Here is a 12,476-nt window from a genome sequence, read left to right as displayed (position 1 = left end):
CTTTTGAGAAGGGACTCAGCCTGTGCTCAGACAGCCTCCCAACCCCCGCAGCACCCCAGCTGCACTTTCTCTCCTGTTTCCCTGGGAAATTGACTGCAGCCCCAAGAGGAGGCCAAGAAGCTCGGACAGGCCCCTGCCTCCTCTCTGCCGCTGAGCCTGAAGGCACCCTCTTTCTTTTGGCCCGTGCCCTGGAGGAAGCGGCCAGCGTGGACATCCAGCCCCCAGACCTGGCACCTCCCCGGGTGCTCTCTGCAACACACCAGCCCCTCCAAGGGGAACCAGGACCTGGGGAAGCGACGGCCACTGGGAGGAAGTGGCCTGGAAGAGCTTCTCACTTCTCCAAAGTCCCTCTCCCCGGTGTGTTTCAGGGTCTGCCTATGACAAAGACGGTGGGGGTGGGAGGGGCAAAGCCCGCAGCGGTCAGGGGAGAGTCCCAGCCGCGTCACCGACCGCTGGCAGCCATGCGACACCAGCGAGCCACCTCAGCCGCCTGAGCCTCCCTCTCCACCTAACGCGGGGGCAGAGCTAGGCAGCCCCTGCAGCTGTCCCCAGGGGCAGACGCCTTCTCGCCGTGGGGCTTCCAAATCCTAGGAGCCGGCGTGCCACCTGCGTGATTCTGGCCGTCTCTTCGTGCCGCTTCTGCTATTATTTCCCTAATAATTCTCCACAGCTGGTCTTCCTCTAACATGTTCTAAGGAAACACTGACCGTGAAACTCAGTCTGTTTCACACGTCATGTTTTCCTACTCCACCTTAAAATAAGTGGATAACGACTGAATTGAAAAATATCCACTGTGGTCCCCAGTGGGGTCCCGGGTGCAGCGTGGGGGCCCCTCCTCTGTGCGGCGCACACCAGCAGTCCTCCCCAAAATCCCCCAGAGGCTGACTGAACCTCCGTTGGCTTTGTTTGTAGGGAACAGAAGGAGGCCCCCAGTCTCTAGGATGAAAGGCGTTTCAACTCACTCCATGCGTTGCTGCAGACACTCATCAGGCCTGAGTCGTATGGCGTTGGGCCGGGACGGCATGGTCCTTGCCCTCTGTGTGGACAGAGGCAACCCGGCAGCATCAGGATTTCCGCAGCGCAGGCTGTGTCTGCTCGCCCTGAGCCCCCTCAGAGGCGGCCTGCGCGCCACTGGGGCCGGCCAGGCCAAGGGAGCTGTTTGACGAGGGGTGTCCACGTTGCTTCTTCAGCATAACAGCAGGAGGCTCTCCAGAAGCAGGCAGAGCCTGAACTTGAGCCACCTTTTAGGTGGAATACGGCTGAATGGCCAGCTCTAACTGCAGGCCTCTGCATCAGTCAGGGTCCAGTTAAAGGAAACAGAAGCCATTCCCGCCATTCTAATCGGAAAGGGATTTAACCCAGGGCGTTAGATGCTCCCGGAGTCACTGCCGGCTCTGGGGGTGGGGGCAGGGCGGGGGCCGGGGCTTGAGCGGCAGGGCGCCGGGAGCCGGGTTCCCTGCGCAGCTGGGCCGCTGGTAGAGGGGAAGGGGTCTTGTGTCGCGTGCCCGCGTCCTGGTTCTGAGAGCAGCTGCAGAAGCACCCTGACTACTCGTGGGTCAGCGCCACGGGTACTGCTGCCTTGTAGGCGCGACTTCTGGAGACAGCACGGAAACCCGACAGGCAGCGCCTGCCTGGGGCTGCGCGGTGCCGTCTGTTCTTCCTGCGCCCCTGTAGCAGGGAGGCGGACCCAGAAAAGACACCCACTCTGCAAAAGGTGACCGTGTAGGAGGTCATGTGTGTGTTCCACTGTCTCAGCCTTCCTTGTAACAAGGTAGCCTGTTCCCAGCCTCTTTCCTGGAGGGTTGTCTTTTTTAATGCCTTTTTGAAATTTTAAACCATTTTTCACTTATTTATTTTTGGTTGTGCCGAGTCTTTGTTGCTATTTGTGGGCTTTCTCTAGTTGCAGCAAACGGGGGCTACTGTCTGGTTGCAATGTGAAGGCTTTGCCTCGCAGTGGCTTCAGTAGTTACAGCTCCTGGGCCCTAGAGAGCAGGCTCAGTAGCTGTGGCACGCAGGCTTACCTGCTCCACGGCACGCACGATCTTCCCGGACCAGGGATGGAACGTGTCCCCTGCACTGGCAGGCGGGCTCCTAACCGCTGGACCACCAGGCAAGTCCGGTTCCCAGCTTTAAAGGAGTTTCACCAAGGTGCAGAAAGCTCGTTACATGACAGTGTTCATCATCGTGAAATATGAGAAATGATCTAATAATAAATCAACATGGGAGAGATTAAAGAAATTCATTAAGTCAAAGGAAAATTTCACCCACTAAAATAATGACAGTTATGTGTCAATGAATACTATGCTTTGAAGTTATGCTAAATCAAGAAAGCTTATAAAATGAGACTGTTGAGCCTTAGAGAGACACCGGTTAATAAAACATGGTCTTGGGCTTCCCTAGTGGCCCGGTGGTTAAGGTTCTGTGCCTCCACTTCAGGGGGCAGAGGTTCGATCCCTGGTGAGAGAACTAAGATCCCACATGCCACGCAGCCGGAAAAACAAAAAGAAAACCTCATGGTCCTGCTCCGGCTCTCTGCTACGGGACTGCAAGCACTGCTATGCAGTTAAACGCATGACGAGCTGCCGGTCAGTCGGGAGCAGGGAGAAATGGTTTGTAACTGTTGTCAGTTCTGTGGTGTAAACACTTCCCCCATGGCTGATTTCAAGCTGCCGGTGGAGCCTTACTGAACGGGGAACTGGGGAGACGTGCACACAAGTGGCTGCTGAGAGCCAACACCAGCTGGCTCCTCCTGTCCCCGGAGCCCTCCTCCTCTTCATGTGGACCAGCCGGGAGGGGGTTTAAGTGAATAGTCATGTATTCGTAGGATGGGATGCTAACCAGTCATGAGCAGATGATTTTTTGAAATAATCAAAGTTGAGAAACATTCAGGGTTAGTTGCAACTCTAAAACACAAGCAAATGTGAGCAAGATCGGTGAGAATGTCAGTGTAAGGGCTCCAGACACTGCCTCCTCCATAAAGTCAACCGGAAAATGGGCAAAAAGCGCCCCCTTTCTTAGCCGAAGCACCCTGGAGAGCATTCATTCAAGGGTAAGGGTGAGCAGAGCGCCTGCTGACATTTGCCTTTGCCCTGGACTCGTCCGTGTTCCCCAGGTCCACAGTCAGCTCAGAAACAACAGCTTGCGTTTCCGGCGCTGCCCGCCAGCTGCCAGAGGGACAGAAGGCGCTGGAGCCCGCTCCAGGACCCGCGCTCCGGGGGGCCCTCGTGTGACTGTCCGGGGCTCCCTGGAAGCCCTCGGGCCAGGCTGCCTGGGAGCTCACTCGGTGTGGAAGGCTTCTCTCCACAGAGGACGTTTCGGAGACGCCGTCACGCGGCTTCCCTGCTGGCTCAGTGGTAGAGAACCTGCCTGCGAGCGCAGGAGACCCAGGTTCCGTCCCCAGTCCAGGAGGATCCCACGTGCCGCGGGGCAGCTAAGCCTGTGGGCCACAACTGTGGAGCCTGCGCCCTGGAGCCCCGAGGCCACAACTACCGAAGCCTGTGTGCCCTGCAGCCCGAGCTCCACCGCGACAGGAGCCCCTGCGGGAGGAGCACGTGCACCGCACCCAGAGAAAACCCCGCAGACCGAGGGCCTGGCACAGCCACAAAGAAAGAAGAGCAATCCTTGTAAATGAGCGATTACAGACAAGTGCCTTAACTCCGCGACTGTCAGAGGCAGCCGATAAGAGTCCGGTCAAACACCAGACCTAAAGAAAGAAAAGGCTTCAAAGAGCAGGCTAGGGAACAGAGCCCCTAAGGGCTTTGGAGGCGCTGGCGTACTCGGGCGCATGGGCGGCTGTGCTCACCTGTGGGTCTGTGTGCCCGGGGATGTGCGCTTGCTCAGGACAGAGCTCAGAAGGCCCTAAGCGCTCACCTCCGGTTGACCTCAGAGCCTTGCACACACAAGGCAACGAAGCCTAAGGTGGAGCCATGATCTGCCTGCCTGTGGCCTGAAAGCCTGTCCTAACATGCACTCCGAGCCCCACGGCAGAGACTGGGAGAGCTATTTGTTCCAGGCCTTTGAAGAAGACGCTGTCCCGTGAGCTGACCACTAGCCTAACTGACGAGAGACGGTAGTGGCCTTATGTGGCAAAGGACGCAGACACTGTGGCATCAGTTCAGCACAGTCGCTCGACAAGCAACCAGACAACAAGCGGTGACGACGGCGGACCTTGGGCACGGAGATCTTATTTCTAAAGCCGTTCATTCAGTCGTTTAAAATATTCAGTTTTTAGCAACAACGAAACAAGAACACTTCCCAGCTCATTCTCTGAAGGCAGAATTACTCTGTCACTGAAACCAGACACCACAAGAAAACTACAGACCAATATCTCTTGTGATTGTTATATATTTTGCTGTGGTGGTTTAGTTGCTAAGTCATGTCTGACTCTTTGTGGCCCCATGGACTGTAGCCAGCCAGGCTCCTCTGTCCGTGGGATTCTCCAGGCAAGAACACTGGAGTGGGTTGCCATTTCTCACAAACTGAATCCAGAAGCATATAAAGACGATTATGCACCATGGCCAACTGGGATTCATCTCAGGATGCAAAGCTGGCTCAACATACGAAAATCCAAATTGATCTACAGATTCAGTGCAATTTGTATCAAAATCCAGCTGCCTTTTTTTCCAGTCATTGTCAGGCCGATCCTAATATTAATATGGAAATGCAAGGGACCCATCATAGTCAAGACAGTCTTGAAAAATAAGGACAAAGTTGGAAGACTTCATTCTTCCCGGCTTGAGAAGTGCCTGTAACCCAGGCAGTGTGGTGCTGGCATCGGGGCAGACACGTGGATTAATGGAACGAGCTGGGGAGTCCAGGAGTAAACCCATTCACCTGTAGGCAGCTGCTTTCAAGGAGGGTGCCAGGCCATTTACTGGGATCAGAACACGCTTGTCAATAGATGGTGCTGGGGCCACAGCGAGAGAATGAAGTTGGCTCCCTAACCATCCTGTGTACAAACATGAATTCAAATTGATCAAAGGCCCGAGTGTAGCCACTGACACTGCCAAACTTTTAGAAGAACACGTGAGAATTCCCTGGCGGCCCAGTGGCTGGGGCTCTGTGCTTTCACTCCCAAGGCCCCAGGGTCAGTCCCTGGATGGGGAGCTGGGATCCTGTGAGCTGCATGGTGTGGGCAAAAAAGCAACAAGGAAGAAAACAGAGGGAAACGTTTTCGCCTTTGGAGTACATGGTGGTTTCTTAGGTGTGACATCTATAAACCACAAGCAGCCAAGGATAAAATTATTGGGACTTCATCAAATTTTAAAGGTTTCATATGTCAAAGAACTCTGTCAAGAAAGGTAAACAAATCCACAGGATGGAAGAAGATATTTGCAAATCATATCTATGCAAAGGACATAATACCCAGAACGTATAAAGAACAGTCACAACTCAGTAATAAGACAACCCGGTTGAGAAATGGGCATAGGATTTGATAGGACATTTCTCCAAAGAAGGTATATAGAAGTTCAGTAAGCACATGAAAAATACACCCAACTTCATTCATCGCTAGGAAAATGCAAACCAGAATCGCGATGAGAAACCGTTTCACACCCACTGGGACGAGTGAAAGGAAAGAAACGTGGGCAGTACCAGGCGTTGTCCAGGCTACCAAGCAGCCAGAGCTCTCACTCATTGCTGGCGAGCGTGTAGAATGGCGCAGCAGCCTCGGAAAAGAGCTCGGCAGTGCCTCAAAAAATTAACACAGCGTCACCACATGACCAGCCAGGTGTAAACCCAAGAGAGTTGAAAACACACGTTCACAAACATGTGCACGTGAATATTAGTAATAGCGGCATGATTCCTGATAGTCGGAAAGTATAACAGATGTCCGTGGACTAATGACTGAATGAACACAATTTGTCCTTCCATATAGTGGGGCTTTTCTCGGTCATGAAAAGAAATGACATACCATCACACGGATGAACCTTGAATACAAGGCCACAGACTCCATGCAGCTCCTCTGCGCGCAGACGTGTAGCGTCCTGATACTTCATGTGTGCATTTATGTGCGATATTCGGAACAGACAGTGCTTGCCGACAACGTGGACCAGTGGTCTCTGGGCTGGGAAAGGGGGAACAGGGAGTGGCTGCTCACGGCAGTGTTTTACAGGGTCTTGAAAATGCCGGGAGTTGGTGATGGACAGAGAGGCCTGGTGTGCTGCAGTTCATGGGGTTGCAGAGAGTCGGACACGACTGAGTGACTGAACTGAACTGACCTGAAAATGTTGGGGAGTAAGTGGTGGTCTCCCCGCAGCCCTGTGAACATACTAGAAGCCACCGAGTTGCACGCTTTAAAACTGGTTTTGTGGAATAAGAACCATCTCCAATGAACAAAACGCAAGTAGGCTATAAGACAGTCTTGCCTGTAAGTGGTCGGTAGGTAGCCTGCAAAGTGACCCCGAATGGTTTTCTTCCCCTTGTGTGTCACTCACGCTTTGGTGCGGGCCAGATTCACTTGTGTTAATAACACACAACACAGCAGAGGTGGTGGAAGCCCGCCCACGGTGTTAAGTTGAAAAAAGACGGAGCTTCTCCATTGCCCTTCCTCTACGCATATCCCTCCCCCTGGGGGGGCAGATCCACGCCCTGAGTCCTCTGTGGGGCTCCCACGTTAGGGGGGCCGTTGCCTCAGACAGGCCAGCTCAGCCCCACCGCCGGCCAGCAGCCACGTGGGGCAGCACCCAGGGGTCCTTGCCCAGCCAAGCCCCGAGGTGATCACAGCTTCAGCCAACGCGGCAGCTGCAGTCGGGTGACTTGTCGAAACCGTGAGAGCTGAGTGCTCATCTTTCATAGCTGCTGAGTTTTAAGGTGATTTTTATATTTTCTGAAGTTAAGTAGTGTGGTATGTTGTGTCAGACATAGACAGAAGACATGGATGATGAAGACCACTTACTATTTTACCAGTTATCTCTAGGTAGAGGGATGGTTGCTGCCTCATTTTCCTAGCCAGATGTCCGATTCTCCTAAAATGTCCAGTAACGGACCTATGCTGTTTACAGAGTCAGGGAGAAGGTGAAAGTGACGGCTGATTTCAGGAGACTTGGGGACTACGTGGTCACATAGGCGCATCTGGCGCAACGTCTGGTAAAACGGGCAAGTATAAAAGTGGCGTGCACGGAACTCCTCGTGGCCAGTGGTCAGGACTCCGCGCTCACTGGCGAGGGCTCGGGTTCCACCCCTGGCTGGGGAACTAAAAGCTCACAAGCTGCTCGGTGCGGGTCTGTATTCTGTTATCACCGCATAAAAATTCCATCTGCGTTTGAATGAGGCCTGGACAGGAAAAGTCAAGACATTTAGTTCTTTGGGAATCTCTATCTTAAATAGCAAATGCAGTGTTAAATGCGATGTCTAATTATCGAGTTGCATTGGCCATAACACGGAAAGTGAAGAAAGGTCCCTCTGGCAGACACTGGAGGGAGACAGGGTGGACCCCAGCCCCAAGCGGCAGGGGAATGGGGATGCCACAGGGAGCGCGAAGGTTGGGGTTTGGAATGGACCAAAGCCCAGGAGAGGACTAGGAGGGGACAGATGGGTCCTGGTGCCTGGCTTCACGCGAGGACAGACAGAGACGGTCCAGATAACTGCCTCACACTTGAGAACACAGAAGAGGAAAATGCAGTATTGATACAGCTTCCCCCACTGGTTGAGAGTAAAGTGTTCCTAAGAGATCTTTCATGAGCCAAGCTGCGTAAACGGGAAAAGCAGTCGCCTTAGGAGACGTCTTGCTCTCCGACGCACAGACAAGTCAGGATCAGACGCTCGCAGACACAGCTCACAGCTCTGGCGGCCGTCTCGGAGATGCTGAGTGCGCTTCCTGGGAAGGACCTGCGGGGGGTGTGCGGCTTGCCGCTCCTGCTGCTCAGAGCTTGCGCTGCCTCTAACAGCTTGCAGCAGAACTCACGGGAAATGCTATTTCCACTTTCTGCCTTTTTCTTATAAAAGTGAAAATCCTCTTTGGATTTCTTTCGGTTAGTAAAAACAGGTAGGGCTTTCTTAAAATTGGAGTGGCATAAAGCGACCGTTTAAAAAGTGGGGAATGCCTGCGTCGGGTCATTTTGAAAGTTTTCCATAACTGTCTGTGTTCTATTTGCCTTGTTTCTTCCAAGAATAGATTAGAGACCTGGCCTTTTAGGGTGCTCACCAGTGCATTCAGAGGGGGAGGAACGTCTAACCGTGAGATGATGGGCATTAATAGTCGGCGCTGTTCATTAGCACTCAGAGTCCTCTCCTTTCAAGGACGGGTAAGATCCTGCTTCCCTGCCTTGTGGAGGTTGCTGTGACCCGGGGTGGGGAGGGGGCAGTGCAGGGAGGCACCGCGGGTCACGTGTGGGTGAGGTCTCCGGGGGGCAGTGCAGGAGTGGGCCACACCACAGCTGAGACACAGCAGGCAGGTGGCCTGCAGGGGTGGGGGCTGGCACCATCGGCTCGGATTCCTGAGTTAGAATGGCGTTAAAACGCAGCTGGGTGATGGTGGATACACAGACATGCCGAGTAGTGTGTAGGCCGCCTCTCTGGACTGCTTCTCACACCTGCATGTGGGTCTACAGTCAGCTCCAGAAAACCAAAAGCGACCGAATCACTCCTTTTCCAGTAGTTTCCCAGTCTTCCTGATCACCTCAGGGGGTAATTCTCGGGATGCTGGCAATGCGCTGGTCGCATTTCTCTAGAACTAGCAAATATGCATTTTGGATAGAGAAAGTGTAGGCGTCCTTAAATGGCAACCCACTGCAGTGTTCTGGCCTGGAGAATCCCAGGGACAGGGAAGCCTGGTGGGCTGCCATCTATGGGGTCGCACAGTCGGACGTGACTGCAGTGAGTTAGCAGCAGGCTTCCTGCTCAAGACTTTCAGCAGACCACAGCCACTTATAAGTCAACAATCTTATTTTTGTGATGCTCGCCTTGCCAGTTATCTTCTCCGTTTGGCAAGGGAGACTCATCCCCTTATGATGCTGATACAAAGGTTTATTTACAAAAAGTTTAAATTTTTAAAAATCAACTCCCTTTCCATAACTAGCAGTATTGATGGCATGGGATATATCAAAAAAATCATGCAAATGATAGAATTTGAGGGAACACAGATCCCTCGGGAAAAAAGTGAAGTTTTGAAACAAGTTTAATGTTAATCGATTGAAGAATCTCAGTGTCTTGTAACATAAATACAAAATACGCCATGAGTTCGATCCCTGGGTTAGGAAGATCCCCTGGAGGAGGGCATGGCGACCCACTCCAGTACTCTTGCCTGGAGAATCCCATGGGCAGAGAAGTCTGGCGGAGTATGATCCATAGGGTTGCAAAGCATTGGACACGTCTGAGCAACTTAACACACATGTGCCATGGGCAGCAGATTTCCTAATGGCATCAAATATTTGGAAGTGTAACCCATATATGAAAAAGCATTCAAATAATACAGAAGTGTACAACTCAATAAAATTCTCCCCAAGTGGATCATAAATGCCATGATTCCAGCCTATAGCAGAATTTTTATGTGGAAATTGACAAGCTGAGTCTAAAATTCATATAGAAATGCAAAGGGCCAACGATCGCAAAGGCCTTCCAGAACGGGAGGAGGAGAAGGTTGGAGAACCTACCCGCCAGATCTCAGGACCTCCCATGTAAGTACGGTAATTAATCCAGTGTGGTGTTGGCATAAAGTTGGGCAGACAAATCCGTGGAACAGGACGGTCTAGAAACAGACCCATGAATCTCCAGTCATCTGACTTCTGGCAAAGGTGACAGCTGAGGGCCGTGGGGGAAGGGCGTCGTGCCCTGGGAGCCCCAACACCTGCGGGGCCTGCGCTGCACACGGGCCACGGGCGAGCTACCCACAGAGCCCCGTGGGTCTTCCCCTCGCTTGGGTCCACGGGAGGGTAGGGCTGGCCAGGCCAGAGCTCTTCGGCCCCTCCAGCTCCTCCTCCTCGGGTGCCCGTCCCCGGCCAGCCCTCCCAGCCGCAGAGCCAGCAAGAGAGCCGCGGTCCGCAGCCTCCATGACAGCCCACGATTCTCCCGCCAGGGGTGCGCGGCCTTCCGTGGTCCTCGCGCAGTGAGTCCAAGCTACCCTGCGTGAGCCCGAGCTCTGTGGAGGAGATGACTGCAGCATCACCTTGGCCTTTTGGGTGGTTTGCTCAGGCGGAAGCCAGCTGCCACGCTGTGCGGATGTGAGCAGCCCTGTGGAAAGGCCGAGTGGAGAGAGGCGCGCGTGTCAGCACCGGTCACCGTTGTGTGAGCCAGCCCCAGGCGAACCCTCCGCTCGCCCCTCAGCCAACTCCCTCTGCCGTGGGATGCCCAGCGGCCCTGTGGCCCCGTGAACTCTCTCTCCCCCCTCTCTGCGGTGCGGTGGGGGAGGAGGTGAGCCGGGTGGCGGGGCCAGTCCTGCTGCTTCCACCTGCGCCGACACAGGGCCGGGTCTCATCCGTCTTAGCCAGGGTCCCAGTCCTCCTAAATGTCAGCTCCTCCACGCTCTTCACCCTCAATTGTGGATCTGGACTGTCAATAGCAGGAAAACAGGAAAAGGCTCCATCAACCTCGGGATCAAAGGCACTCGGGACACACCACCAGCCGGCCTTTGTGCATGAGTTTCCTCTCGGCTCCTGCTTCCTTCCCTCCAACTCTGTTCTCCAGGAACACCAACCGGTCAGCAATTTCTGGAACGAGTAATGACATGCTCTCTTTTCTCTGAGCCTTTGCACACAGCCGTCCCTCCAGGGTAGTCACCTTCCTCTTGGTCCAGCAGGTTCTTATTCATCCCTCCTGAGTCACCTCGGTACCACCTCCTCTGGGAAGCCCTCCTTGGCTACTCCATCTCCTGGGCAACCTCATGAGTTTCTCCTGCACCACCCGCAGTCCTTGGCGTCCAGCGTTCTCCACGCTGTGTCTGCGGCAGGGCAGACAGCTCGTGGCCAGGAGCGCCTCCCTCCTCCAGAGCGCACAGCCGGCGCCTCGCCTGTCGCCCCGTTTTGCAGGTCCCCTTGTATCCAGGTGTGCAGCACAACTAACTCTCGCCAGAGGAATGTGAGCAGAGGTGGTGTGTGTCACTCCTGCGCCGAGGCGTTCAAGAAGCAGCTGTGCCATCTCCGTGGAGCTCCTCCCCTGCTCCCAGCTCTCTACACAGTGACAAGCCCCTTGTGAACAGTGTGGCTACGGGGTCGCTCACGTCTGCGTGTGCGGGAGAGCCGCCTACTTATGTCTTGTTTGAAATCTGACTCCTTGGAGGCCTATTGTTAAAGCAGGTAGGGCTACCTTCTGAAATACAGCACCATGACTCTGTGTTTACTACTATAATCTTGCTGGACTAGTCTCAAGGGAGTGGTGGGAGCTCCTAGTGTGAAAGGAGAGAATTAGGGAGACGGCAGAGGAATGGAGTTATCAGTCGCTCAGTGAATACTCACCGAGTACCTGTCACGACTCAGGTACTGTTCCAGGCATTGGAATCTCAGCATCAAACCAGGTAGACAAGGAAGCGGCCTGATTTTGGGAGACAGGGAGGCTGGGGCCACTCCCTACCCACTGCCATTGCTGTGTTTCTCCTCGTCACACTTAAAAAAAAAATTACTTATTTGGCTGTGCCAGGCCCAAATTACAGCATGCAGGATCTTTGATCGTTATTGTAGAATCTTTGGTTGCCCACAAAGCCTTAGCTCTGGCATGTGGGATTCTTAGTTTTGTCAACAAGGAGCGAACCTAGGCCCCTGCATCGAGAGTGGGGAGTCCCAACCACTGGGCCCCCGGAGAAGGCCCAGGATAGGACCTTCTGGTTGTAAAGCCTTTAGCTTCTATTCTGACTTATGGGAATAGTTTGAGCAGGAGAATGACAGGTTATTCTGACTACTGTGTTGATGCTAGATAGGGAATGGGGTGGGAGCAGGAAGCCAAGTTACTGCCGTAATCCAGGTGAGAAAGGATGGTGGTTCAGAGCAGGTGGTGGTGGCAGAGAGTGTAAGGGGTCCCATTCCGGGTATCTTTCAAAGGCTGTGGATGAGGGGTCTGAGAGAGAGCTTTAGTGTCCTGGAACTGCTGGTGGCTTAGAACAACCGAAATAGATTCTCTGAAATACAAAAGTCATACTCAGCACCAGCCCCCACCCCTTGCTGCTGGCATCCTTTGGACTGTGGCCACTCCATCTCCACGTGGCCTTTTCCTCTTGGTTTATCTCTTAAAAGAAGGTAATCCAGGAGGGTCTCATCTCCAGATCCTTAATTACACCTTCAAATACACTTTTTTCCAAATCAGATCGCACCCACAGGTTCCACGATGTGGACATACCTTTTGGGGCGTCACTATTCAGCCCAGTACAGTAATCAAGAATGATTCCATAGTTATTGTATCCAGCAACCAAAAGAATGAAGTTTGCAGAAACCAACGCAGGAAAAGGCTATGAGAGGAGCATGTTGCTGAAGACGGAGCCGAAGTTCTGAGCAGCTCCTACGGTGTGCACGTGGAGCTAGAGCTGGGTGGGGTGCCCCACCCTCCGCGGAGCT

Source organism: Ovis aries, chromosome 19 (assembly GCF_016772045.2).
Source record: "Ovis aries strain OAR_USU_Benz2616 breed Rambouillet chromosome 19, ARS-UI_Ramb_v3.0, whole genome shotgun sequence".
Taxonomy (NCBI): domain Eukaryota; kingdom Metazoa; phylum Chordata; class Mammalia; order Artiodactyla; family Bovidae; genus Ovis; species Ovis aries.
This window is presented reverse-complemented; position numbering follows the sequence as displayed.